The 12,726-nt window shown below is 41.1% G+C and overlaps 1 protein-coding gene across 5 annotated transcripts in view; it reads right to left on the bottom strand.

The window, feature by feature from the left end:
* The window catches only part of LOC128738603 (zinc finger protein jing homolog), a 151,500-nt gene that overhangs the window by 55,923 nt on the left and 82,851 nt on the right, over positions 1–12,726 (bottom strand). For 3 of the 5 annotated variants that reach the window (XM_053833865.1, XM_053833864.1, XM_053833866.1), the window contains one exon: positions 10,225–10,278. The exons of the other annotated variants lie outside the window; for them this stretch is intronic. The gene's annotated coding sequence lies outside the window, so the exon portion shown is untranslated. The remainder of the gene's footprint in view (positions 1–10,224; positions 10,279–12,726) is intronic. 5 annotated transcript variants of the gene reach the window in all.

A 12,726-nucleotide genomic window follows, 5' to 3' on the forward strand; every position in this document is an offset into this window, starting at 1 on the left:
ATCCTTCCTTAAAAACCGCTACCTTTCTACGAAACTGGGGAACGCTGAGCATTGCGATTTCCGGAGTACCTCAGGCGTTCCTCAGGGTAGCAACGTCGAACCCCAGCTATTTTCGCTGTATTACAACGAGATAGGGTCCAAGTCTGAAAATGCACTGATAGGGTTGCCAAGTCTAAAAATTACGGGGGGGGGGGGGGGGTTATGCACGTTTGCTATGGCATTTTGGTATTTATAGCATTTTAGAGGATTATAACATATTGCCTGTGCAATATGCATGTAACCGTCACAGAAGAGAGAAAGTGGAACAGATGAAAGTTTCCCGTGTAAATGGGATGAGCAGAGTAAGTTGTGGAGATAGCGAACTGCAGGACATAACAGTCGCAACCACAACGAACATTGAATGGATTACTGAAGATAGGCAGTTTTAGAGTAACAACGACAACGATCTCCAGCTACTTGACAATATAATGTACATTACCGCCAGAAGCAAGGTATCGTCACTGCAAAACCAGCTAGCTTCAATGATCCACTGCTCAGAAATTGCTAAAAAATTTACCAGAAAATTTAACAAATCAAGCAATAAGTACAAATCTGGCTTCATATGTTGGAAAACCGGCCTTTTTGCCGGATTCGCCGGCCACTTGGCAACCCTAGTTGCTGATAGAATTACAAAAAGTTGAGCGACATGTTTTAGTTTTGGTGTGTATGCAATGCATTGCAACCGGCTCAGCATCAGCGTTGCCAAGTGCTCCGTAATCAGTTACAGCCGAAAGAAGGTTCCAATCCAATACAGTTATTTCATAAACAGCCAGAATATTGAACGCGTAACGGTCACCAAAGATCTTGGTATTTAATGTCGGTATCCAAGACATTGCAGGACCACTACAGCAGCATCAATTCCAAAGCAAACAAGAACCTGGGATTCCTAATGAGAATTACAGTGGATGAAACCTTTGATATTATCAAAGACTGGCTACTTTCCCAGCACAGTGAACAAGCTTAAGAAGTAATCGTTGGTGAACGTAAACAGATTGTGAATGGAAGAAAAGTGTTCCATGTTCTGGTAAATTTTATGAACAGATGAAAGGCGCACCCATGGGGAATCCTGTTTTATCATTTCTATCTTCTCTTAAGGGGAAATGACCAGTCATTAAATTTTCGTCGAAAAGCGAAAATTTCGGAAGCAGATTTTAGGCTCAAAGTGGGGGCTCTCTTTTTAGATAGATATTTAGGTATGTATTCACTGCATTCTTCTTACTAATCTGAACACAGAGAATATATTTTCATGAACAGAATTTTTATTTCAAACAAAAGAACTGCTTGAAATCCATGACGATTAATTTCACCTTAAGGGAAACCCGCAAACCACCAACAATCCGTTCGTTCGTTGTTTTATTTTGTATTACTTCTTAACCATTTCTTCCGTATTACTGCTTTTACAATTCCTTCTCATGCCACCATGCCGGACAGAAACACCACTGACTGACCAGACCATTACGGTCTGATACCAAATGTGTTGGGAGCAAAAGAGAGAAAAGTAGAAGCATGTCTTAGTTGGTTTGACGTAGGACTACGTCTTTGTTTACTATACTGGCACTGGGTAGCACTTTGTAAAAACGAGAAATAGAAGTGTAACGTTCGAATGAAATATTTCAAACGCTAATAGCTACTATACTACTGAACGAAACATAACAGTTAATATGTCGTTGGATAGATAAAATGTCCAGCAATTTTATAGTAACATACTAATAATAATTTTTTATACGCTAAATAGTGAAAATGTGTGTAAAGATTCAAGGTCGAATTTTTCCATACATTTCCCTTGTTATCGCCTAGCTTCACAGGCACGGACGACAATTAGATACACCAAAGGATTTGGATCCAAATGATAACCTTGAGACCACTTTGTAAACCACACCCCTTTTCCAATCCAATCGGCAACATCGATGGCTATTGACGGCAACACCGGTCCCAAAGACAAGCGGAATCAGAGGGCAATGGCCAACGTGAATCCCACACGATGCACTTAACATTACATTTTGCATTATTCCCATCGCAGACATGCGAAATTGTTCGATAGCTTGCTCAATCAGTGTCGGACAATCATTTAAGCAGCAGCAGCCGATATGGTTTCCTCCACCACCTACACTAGCTTACAAGCAGCAGCGGCAGTGCCAGTGACTATAAAATGGTAATCTTGGTTCGCCGTCTGCTCATTCATCGCACAATCGCACTGACGGACGGTCAGTATTTACCATCGACGGCTATTGGTGGCGAAAGCAACGGCATTTGGCGGCAAACACCAGCGATCGGAGCCAACAACGATAGCAATCGGGAGGTAACAACGATAGCATTTTGGCATTTTGGCATTTTGGCGGCTATTGGAGGCAAATCCAAGGACCTTTGCGGCATCTAATGTCATTTTCGATGACAATTCGAGGCACCCAATGGCATTTTGGCGGTTATTTTCGCAAACCAACAGCAAATGGAAACGGATCGACTGACGGGCAGCAAATTCAGCAGTAGGCCGTTGTGGTCTTAAACAGTTCTTATAAGAACTATAGTAATTGAAGAATGAAAAGATGTTTCTACACTTTTCTAAATGGTTAACGTTCCAACGTTCCATGGAAAATGCTTGCTCATTCAGCGTCGGATAATCATTCGAGCAGCAGCAGCAATTGATCTGGTTTCCCCCACCACCTACACTAGCTTACAAGCAGCAGCGGCAGTGCCAGTGACTATAAAATGGTACTCTTGGTTCGCCGTCTGCTCATTCATCGCACAATCGCACTGACGGACGGTCAGTATTTACCATCGACGGCTATTGGTGGCGAAAGCAACGGCATTTATAATGAGTATTATATGACACAGTCCTACGTCACCATTTCGTATAACCCTTAGGGCTGTATACCTTGTAGTTTTTTCTCTATATTTACTTGTCTCCATTTTTTCCCATTTGTCAGCCGGAGAAGACCAATGCAATGCAGACAACGGTAATACAGTTGTTTATTTATTTTGGTATGCACTCGCGTAAACACACATCATCATCAGCGTCATCATCATTGTCAGCATCATCGTCATCACGGCCAACTCACTGCGGCCGGATCGCGACGATCACCCCGTGTTAGTATACAACCGTATTGGGACACCCCACAGAGTGATGTGCGTGCGAAAGAAACAGCACGAGTTGTTGAGTGAGGTCCGACCATAGGAGATCATTGAATCTAGTAGCACCTAGTAAATGCCGTACTACTATCGTTTACTACATTAGATTCGCACACTGCCATTAGCGGGTTTTACGCTCGAAGCTGTTTCAGCGTAAGACACCGCAGGTAGTAGCGATAATGACAGTCATCGCAACAGATCGTAACTAAAGAGCGAATAATTGAAGTGATCAAAAAAAAATAATACGTCTTACAGCCCTGGCAGTAATTTTTAATTTTATCCAAAAGTAAAAACTGAAGTAAGTGAATTACTCAAGTGCACCTTAAAAATTCCCATACACCCACACTTCGAAAGTCAGCCGGAAGATTGTAATTGACGCATTTATGTAATTACACCAGCACCGCATGGATGTGGTGGTAGTAACAGACAGTAACTTAAGCCAGCACTACCACGATCTCTGCGCAACCAACGTGGTTTAGTTTTCGGTTTCTATCGACGATAATAAAGCTCCGTGAGAGAACGTCCAAGAAGAACGGGGGTCCGTCCGTCCGTCCACCGTCCAACTTTTGCTATCGTCCGGTGCGCTTAGTAGGGTCGAGTCGAGACTTCTCGTGTGGTTTCCGTGCCGTGCCATGCCGAGATTTGTGGAGGCAATACGCGAGAGAACACATACACACAAGTTCAAGTACCAGAGTGCTCTGCTGTGCCAGTTGCCAGTAAGCTGCCCGCGAGCAGTGGGTTCGATGCACTTACGACGCGGCGCGTCGCTCGTATCCTGCCTCGTGTGCACGAGTCAGTCCACAACTGCATCAGAGAATTCGTGGACATATTCGTTTAGTTTAGAACTCGTGTGCTGCGCTTGTGGTCACGGTAATCAAATCAGACGGGGAAAAGGGTTAGCCACGACGAACGAGGGGACACATGGCGATGGTGCCTATGTTTTAGTTTTTTTATTTTGAAAATTACTTTCAAGGCAAATGTGGGTCACTTCCGGCTTACGGCAGGAAACATAAGTCATAGTCGATTGATTTTTATGCTTGAAATGTTAAGAGATCGTGGGTTCACAACCGAATGAGCTTTGTGCTTATTAATTAATGTTACGTAAAAACAGTTAATTTTGCGGCAATTTGTTTTTCAGTGTCTTTCGTGGAAATTAATAGTTGTTTGTAGTCCAAATAAAAGTACTGTTAATTAAATAAGTTTGTACAGTATAAGTAAGTTTCAGCGTTAATGAAGATCCGCTAATTTAAGTAACGCTCAGATGATAATTTTCAAAAAAAAAAAAAAACAGAACGGTTTAGCCCAAATATTTGGGTACTTCACGCGATTTACGTAGCTCTATGGTTAGCAGTATCAGTCACTCACGGTAGTATTACCGGCTTCGATTCCCGATCAGCTCGGGAAACCTTTTAGGCAGGAGATTTTCGTATTTTATTTAGCACTACCTCTAACAGCACTCCCGAAATAACGAAAGATTTTCTGGGTTTGGGATCTGGGAGGCTAAGGCCCTTATGAATACATCTTCTTTGAATGAGTTCAATTCTTTGGGTACAGTAAAATCGATAAATCATGTTATTCGTGATGACAAAAATCCATTCAGAAACAAGGCAGCTTGGGTAATCAACCTATTTTGGACCCCATCTGTAGAAATGGTAGCGTCCAAATTATGTACAACTGCAGATGACGTCCAAAATAGGTTGGTTACCTTATAATCATGTGAAACCTTTTTTTTGTTTTTTTTTTATTAACCCTCCACTGACTCCCACACCAGAGAGCTCAGAAAGAGCCCCCTGGTAGAGGACACTTACAAAACAAAATATTAAAAGAAAAACGCGGAGATTTAATTAATAACAAATAACAACGAAGTGAGAACCCAGTGGAACTTAGTTCCTTTGAAGGGTTTCACGTACAAAACGGAAAAATAATTTAAAAGCATGAAAATAATTTAAACATTGATAACGCAAATTACAATTAAGAATGCAGGAAAAACCAGCAATAGCCAGAAAAACCTACATTTGCAAAATGGTCAACAGATCTATATAATATGTATATTCATTCACGTTCTTGATTAAGTGACGTTTCAGTCTGTTTTTAAAGAGAATGTTATGTGTTATTCCTTTCAGTTCATTGGGGAGCGAGTTATACTTTAATGGACCATAATTTAGAATGCGCGACAGGCCTATGTTCGTGCATGCCCTATTTCACAAAAGTTCATTCACATGTCTGGTGTTCTGAGGATTGACCCTAGTGGAGAAACAAATATTGTGATGGAATTTAGGGTTGTGCAAGACATTGTGTACAAACACGATCGTTTGAGAGTCACACAAACCTTTAATTTTAGTGTATCCTTTTTATTTTTATGCACTCCACAATAATGCCAGACGTAGTCCTACGTAAAGATTTCAGTCCAGTAAAATACCAATAAATTGCTTAAATTCCATTTACAGGGTTGTTTTCTAGATATTTTCACGTGAATAAATCTAAATGAAATTGACTTGCTTTCAAGTCACTGAAGTCGTTTTTTGAGTGGTTTGCAATGTTGTTTCTTTTTACGCGAATTTTTGAATTGACTCGGTTATATGTCGCCACTTCCCAAAATTACAAATTTTTAAGAATTTCACAAATTCTCACGGGTATTTTACGCAAATTTGTGAATTTACGTGATTTTTGGATCTTACGCGGATGCGCTCTACACGGCCATTAAGATGCGAATATTTGAAATTCAAGTACGAAATGAGGAGAGTAACCTGGAAGGAGCGTCAAATAAAGCTCTGGCTCTCTCAAGCCCCTACCTAGCGCCTTCTCGAAGATCTAAACCAAAAGATGAAGATCGATGATCATACCTGAAATTGTACCCTACATGAGGGGCGGCTCAAACAGCGCCTGTTTCGGAGCGAGTGACTGCATTTGAAATGCTGCATCCTGGAGGCTATTTTTCAACATCCAGCGGTTAACGGCAGATTACGCGGCAGCGAAATACGCCAGAAAGCATAATTAATGAATCACAGAACAGCAGGAAGGAAGGTGCTATTGAAGCAACTGCGAGATGGGTAGTAGGCTAGGCACGACGCGCGAAGAACAGCGTAACTGGTTTGATGCCGAATGTCAGAGAGTGACAGATTAGAAGAACCTGGTCAGAAGTCGTATGCCCACTGCGGCTACACGTCAGAACAGAGGTGTAAAGAGATTACCTATAACTGCGGAAAAAAGATCCAACTCATTGTAAAAAAAAAGCAAGTATGAGCAGCACGAATAGAGGAGCAATTCACCAGCAACAACATACGGAGTTTCTACAAAACGGTTAGGAATAAGAATTTTCCATGCCTGTGTACAATGATGTACAATGATAATGCTGGTAACCTGCTTACCTACAAAACGACGGTAGCAGCCAGGTGAAGGAGCACTTCCACACGCTGTTGAATCAAGAGGTATACAGGGAAGGACAGGATAAGAATTGTGAGCGATGGCTAAGCTGTGGAGCCATCAACACAGGAAGAAGTTAAGAAAGCAATTAGTGAGCTGAAAAACGACAAGATTACTGGGAAGGACGGTATTCCGGCTGAACTTATAGAAGCGGGGAGCGAGCGACTAAACGAAGCAATGTGCCGGTTCATTGCCAGTGAATGTCCGTGGAGTGGCTTGATGCCAATAGTGTGTTCTGGGTGAGGGTCGACGGATCAGATGCTTACCCTGTGTTAGTTGCTAGAGAACTGCCGGGAGCACAACTTGCAGACTAATAATCCGTTTGTGGACTCTAAGGCGGCGTACGATGCAGTCAAACGAAATTAGCTGAGGCAGATAATGTTAGAACTTGGTTTTCGACGAATCTAGTAAAGCTGTCGTCCCAAGTAGCACACTACAAATTCATTTAGTTGAAGCAAAGCAGTGCGAAGTCTGTTTGTGAAGAAGGATCAAATTCTTAAGGACATTTGTACCCATGGCTTCGCTTTGCTTGTCAAGGTGGAGCTAGATGGTACATGATCTGAAGTAGTGGAGGAATTCATGTGCCTTAGCATGCTCGTGACACAAGACAACGATTTAAGCCGTGAAGCTGTCTACGGATTACGTAGCCAACTGAAGTGCTGTAGTTTGCAAATTCGCATAAAATTGCCGGTCTACAGTACACTAAATCTTCGGTAGCCCTTTACGGACATGGATCGTGGACGCTGATCAACTAGTGCTTGGGGGGTTCGATATAGCACACAGACGTATGATGTATGATCCGCAACAATAGATCAAATTACTGGTCGCAGTGGAAAATGTACCCAACAGGGAAAAAAGAAAAAAAATGATGCACGAACTGTATCAAGTGTTCAAATATGTACTACTGTACAATGTGGCAGGCTGCGGAGGGTTGGACCGTTGGCCACAATGCCCGCTGGAAACTATTTTCCTACGAACCAGGAAAAGATCGTAGAAATTATACCAACTACAATACAGATTTGTCGAAAAGAGTAAATTGATTTTGAAAATCAAATTTGTATGGTGCCTTCGGTAAAGATCTTGCTGAAGTTTTTGGTGCGTCTTAGTAGAATACGAAACCTAAAATTAAAAAAGAAGAAAACTTATCGTAGAATTAAATTTGATAAGTTTTCTTCTTTTTTAATTTTAGGTAAAGATTTTTTTAAACATCATTATGATTGACGACTTTACGGAAAACAATGTTGTTAAAATCGTATTAATATGTCTTTGACTGGAAGTAAGTTTCCTACATTTTGGAAATCTTCGTTTTTGTTTGTTTACAAAAATGTTATGTTTATAAAAAAGGAGATGAAATACTCATCGAAAATTTCGTGAAATATCCGCCAAGAGCTCAGTTGCTGAACTTTTTAAGCTTGCTGTACTGGATCGCATTCTTGGATTTTGCCAACGATACATTTTTGAGGACCAGCATAGGTTTATGCTGAAGTGCTCTACTGTAACTAATCTTTTGTCGTTTAATTCTTACACAACAGATGCTACGTTCGTATCTCAGTGGTAGTCCGCTGGCAGTTTCCTCAAAGCAATCACCTAGGACTGTTAATATTTCTTTTATACGTCAGTTATGTGAATTTTAAATGGAAAATTCCCCGTTTGTCCTTCACTGATGATTTAAATTTTTTTTATCAAATCAGCTCTATCGCCGATGCCCGTGTGCTTAAGCAACAGTTTGACAGTTTCGCAGGTTGGTGTTGCACAAACCGTATGAAAGTTAATGCGAACAAATGTGACGTTATCACTTTTTCAAGAAAAAAGTACCTACCTACCTATCTTTTTCGACTACAAGCTCTTGGAGACTATCATTGGAAGAACTAACTGTATCAAAGATCTTGACGTGCTACTAGAGATAGCAAATTGTCATTCTAGCAGCCTATTTCAGAGCAAAGCAGAGTTCTCATCATTACCAAGAGCTTTTAGAAATCAACTTCCTGCAAGGTGGACGAATCACGGCATGTACGGAAGTATCGTTGGGCTTCTCAGGTTACTGTAGTCAGGTTTTCAAAGTTGCAGAAAGTTTAATTGTTTTAAAGATAATTGGGACGTAATACTTGCATGATGATAGCGTACATAAATGCAACGGTTTCAAAATTTACGGTCGTGGTAGGGTAAAATGACCAATTCGTTAGAGTCCAATATCGAGAGGAAAATGAACACTACATAAAGGTCGTTTAAATCCAGTGATGATTAAGGGGGAGAGGGGTGTAATGCGGCAATACTCCTGGCTCTAATGGCTAGATTACATAAGCACGATTTGTCTGTCCGGCTTCAATCACAATCATAGTTAATAAGTCGATTAGTCTAAATGAGCTTGTAACCTTTAAGATTTGATGTTTGTAATTTATGATTGCCATCGATGTCACGACTGATAAATTAGAAAAAGAAACAATCATAACAGTTTTCAAGCAGCTTTTGAATATTCGAACACAAATGATGGTTTCAGCAGACTGACTTTTGTATACATTGTAGAGTATTCCAGAATCTGGCGTTCAACAAGGGTTCAAGGAATAGTACCAGTAACGTTTTTAATTGATTGTTAAATATGGCTTGAAAAATATTATAAACAATCCTTCAAAATAGTCGCAGCAAATAGCAACAATTGTAACCCTAACAACACAAACGGCTGCAACTAGAAAACAACACCTGCTTCAATAAATGCAAACCATAAAATATATAATATGCACACTTCCGACTTGACGACCAATTCTTCAATACCTGGCAAACGGGGTTTGCCAGTGAGCGGAACGATAAATGATCATTTAAAGCACTCGGTCCCTCGGTTCGTCACATGCCTCCGGATTGCTCATATCTTGCTCTACTGATAGTTACGGTGTACCGAACACTGTTGCTAGATTGTTGGCATTTTTCGAGGTCACAGTACTACCAGCTCCCAGCTTCATATGGAAGTAGAAGCTGCTGCTGCTGCTGTAACTAATGTGGGAAGACAGGTTTGGTTCCGCACGAAAAGTTTGTGCATGTGCATATGCGCTACCATGACAGGGGGCAACACGACCACACACCTTTTTGCCGGTTGTAGCAAGTGTCGAGCTTTGGACCTTTCGTCGAATCCTTGTTCAAAAGTGGCCATACTTTTACGCAAAGGTTTAAAATCGGGACATTTACCTTGGCCGAAGTGTATCGTGCGCTTGCATTAAGTGTGATTTTTTCATTAGAGGTCACAAAGCTTGAGCGCAACAGAAGCAAATGTGAAGCTTTCCGCGCAACTCTCGTTCGTACTGAAGCGCAGCCGCTTATCGGTTCAGCAGCATCGGCAAATTACCTCCGACCATAGGGGGATCGGCCGGCAAAGTACCCATGACGAACTAAACGGCGGGGTGATCGTTTTGCTGCATACCTTCCCCCCAGCTCCGCTTCCCCCCTCAGTGTACCCGTGGCCATTGGTACACAGCTCATTAACATCATTGTGAGGTAAACTGAAGATTAGAGGTTATGCACTTTTTACGCTGGTTCGCATTTGTACTGACCGGAATGAGTTAATTACACGATGTTCGTACGTTGTGCGTGTGTGTGTGTGTGATGAGATGACACGGAAATGCTGGTTGTTTTCGAATTTTAATTTACCTCCTTGGAGTTTTATGGTTTTGTCCGTCAGCTAAGCGTATATTGAATCCTTACCTGTAAATAGAAAAGGAATGCTCATTAGAAATAGGTTCAATGAAGAGTTCGGAATACTCAGTCGAACTACGTCCCAATCAAGCTTAGAGTTCGAAAAATTTACTACCCCTGCAATCCCTGCAATAATGCTTTAACAAGTTTCCTCAACACCCGTTCCAGCGCAGCCGGGAGCCACAAATGCTAAAATCCGGCTGTGCTGCATTTTTTCTCTTGCGCAAGCAATTTAATTGCAGTCACAGCAACAGCAAAATTGCGCACACTTTAGTTACCAGGCCGGAGTTATGTTATGCCTTACCCGGAGGTACCGAACCAAGCCGAGTTTACTACGAGCGGGCTCGAAAATTAGCCACCTCATGGTATTTCAGTGCTTTTTTTCCTAGCGACGAGCTGCGCGCAGTTTGTCGCTCTCCCCCCCTTTTAGCGAACCAAGCTAAAGCGTAACGATTCGCATTCTATACACGACTGCATCAGCAACTCTTCAAATTGCATTTTAATTTCTCAACGCTAGGATGATTTAGTACAAAGAAGAGGTGAGTTCTTGAATCCTCAAGCAAGCAACAGATTGGCGTCATAAACCAGGACGACAACGATCGACTATAAACGGTGCAGCAACAGCAACCAAAGTCGGCGATTGATGGTTTGACAGCCAGTTTTCTGCAGCATTCATCCGCGCGGCAACTTAAGGTCAATGCACAACTTCGCAGTGCACGGAGTGTGCAAAAACAAATGGGATGAGATCACGGTTTGGCTGATTCTTGTAATCGTCGGATGACTTCACTAATGCTATCCTACCGAAATAAATCTAGGTCTTGCTCGCAGCAAAATATGCATGTTCCATGTTTTGAACTGATCAAAAGAAACGTTTCAAGTTCAAGGAATGGCTCAAGGAATGACTAGAATTTAAAAAAAATTGTGTCTTGGATGTCCAAGAGCCCAGATTCCCAGATTTTTATAACACTGCAATTCATTCATATCAGGATAATTTTGACGTTTAAATGCAACGTATACAAGCATTAAAATTCATGCCAAGCCTGTAATACATTGACCAATCTAAATTGATCACGTTTTCGATAAAGAAAATATAAAATTTTTTCCATTTGGTGCCCCAAAAATAAATTGAAAAATTTTCTTTCGAAGAAGCTTATCTTTTAGGTGCAATGTAATACACACATAGCACCACCGACTGCACAGTGGGGAAACTTCTCCCTGCCTGCAGACGATGATGAATCAGACACGATATGACAGCACCACCGACCGGAGCAGGAGCAGCAAACAAAGAAAGAGCTGCAGCAGCAAATACTGCGGAATATGGGACAAGGTGAGTTCACTTCCTTCCGTCGTCGTTCATCGCCCAATCGTCCAATCGTTTTCGTACCATCGCCATCGCATCAACGTGACGGTGTGTTCATTTTTTTTGTCATGTCGTTGTTTTATTTTTACTTTCCACTACTGACAGCCATAGAAGCACATTTTCACATTTTGGTCAATCGGTTCCGTTGGACGACGGCGACGATGCTAGTTAGAACGTTGGCGGAAGTGGATGACACCACTAAGTACGACGGGTTCAAAAAATTTAAAACAGTATGTACAGAAATAGATGTAACCTCAATTCGTTAGTGTAATATCTCTTTAAGATCATAAATTAAATTTTTAAAGTCGAAGAGTAGCATAAAAGATACATTAAAAATTTAAAATTTTAATTAAGCGGAACAACATCCATCCTGGTACTTCTTTGGACTTTCGAAACATGGGCTTCAATTTGAATGGACCTTATAACCACCGGATAGAGCTACTAGTGCGATTCCAATGTCACTTAAAGCGCATTGCGTCATACATTTGAACATGCACCGAACTGCCAATAACAACCTCCTGAGGCGTTCCCACGATATGCAAGTGCAAGACAAGGTAAACTACTCCTGCCGGTAAAAAAATAATCTCAAAATAAACACCTGACGTCATTTTTATTGCTCCCTGTAGGTACTGAAGTGAAGCAGTTAGGTAGAGATAAATTCATACTCTCTATCTACTTTTGTTTACAATAATAAAGATCTCACTAAATAAATGGAATTTTATGGAATATCTGATCATTCCGTTGTGAATTAGTGGATCAGTCGGAATCCACTTCTCCGATTTAGCTTAGGGAATTAGGGTTACCAACAGATTTTCGAAAATTTGGTAAACAAGAATTAAAATGTCTGGCAGTCATTTGGTATTCAAAATTTTTCTGACAGTAGATGTAAAAGTTTACTTGAATAGAGGCTTGATGACCTTTTCGCAAACCGTAGGAACGCATATCTGATAAAATTTGGCACATTGCCAAAAATTTGAAAGATTTTGAGCCAAGTTCGTGTTTGGCTAACTAAACATCAAAAAGTTTAAAAAATCCTGATAAATCTGGAAGGTTTGTAATGCTGCTTAAAATGCATACCACATGTGGCATAAAATAGA

Source organism: Sabethes cyaneus, chromosome 2, assembly GCF_943734655.1.
Source record: "Sabethes cyaneus chromosome 2, idSabCyanKW18_F2, whole genome shotgun sequence".
Classification (NCBI taxonomy): Eukaryota; Metazoa; Arthropoda; class Insecta; order Diptera; family Culicidae; genus Sabethes; species Sabethes cyaneus.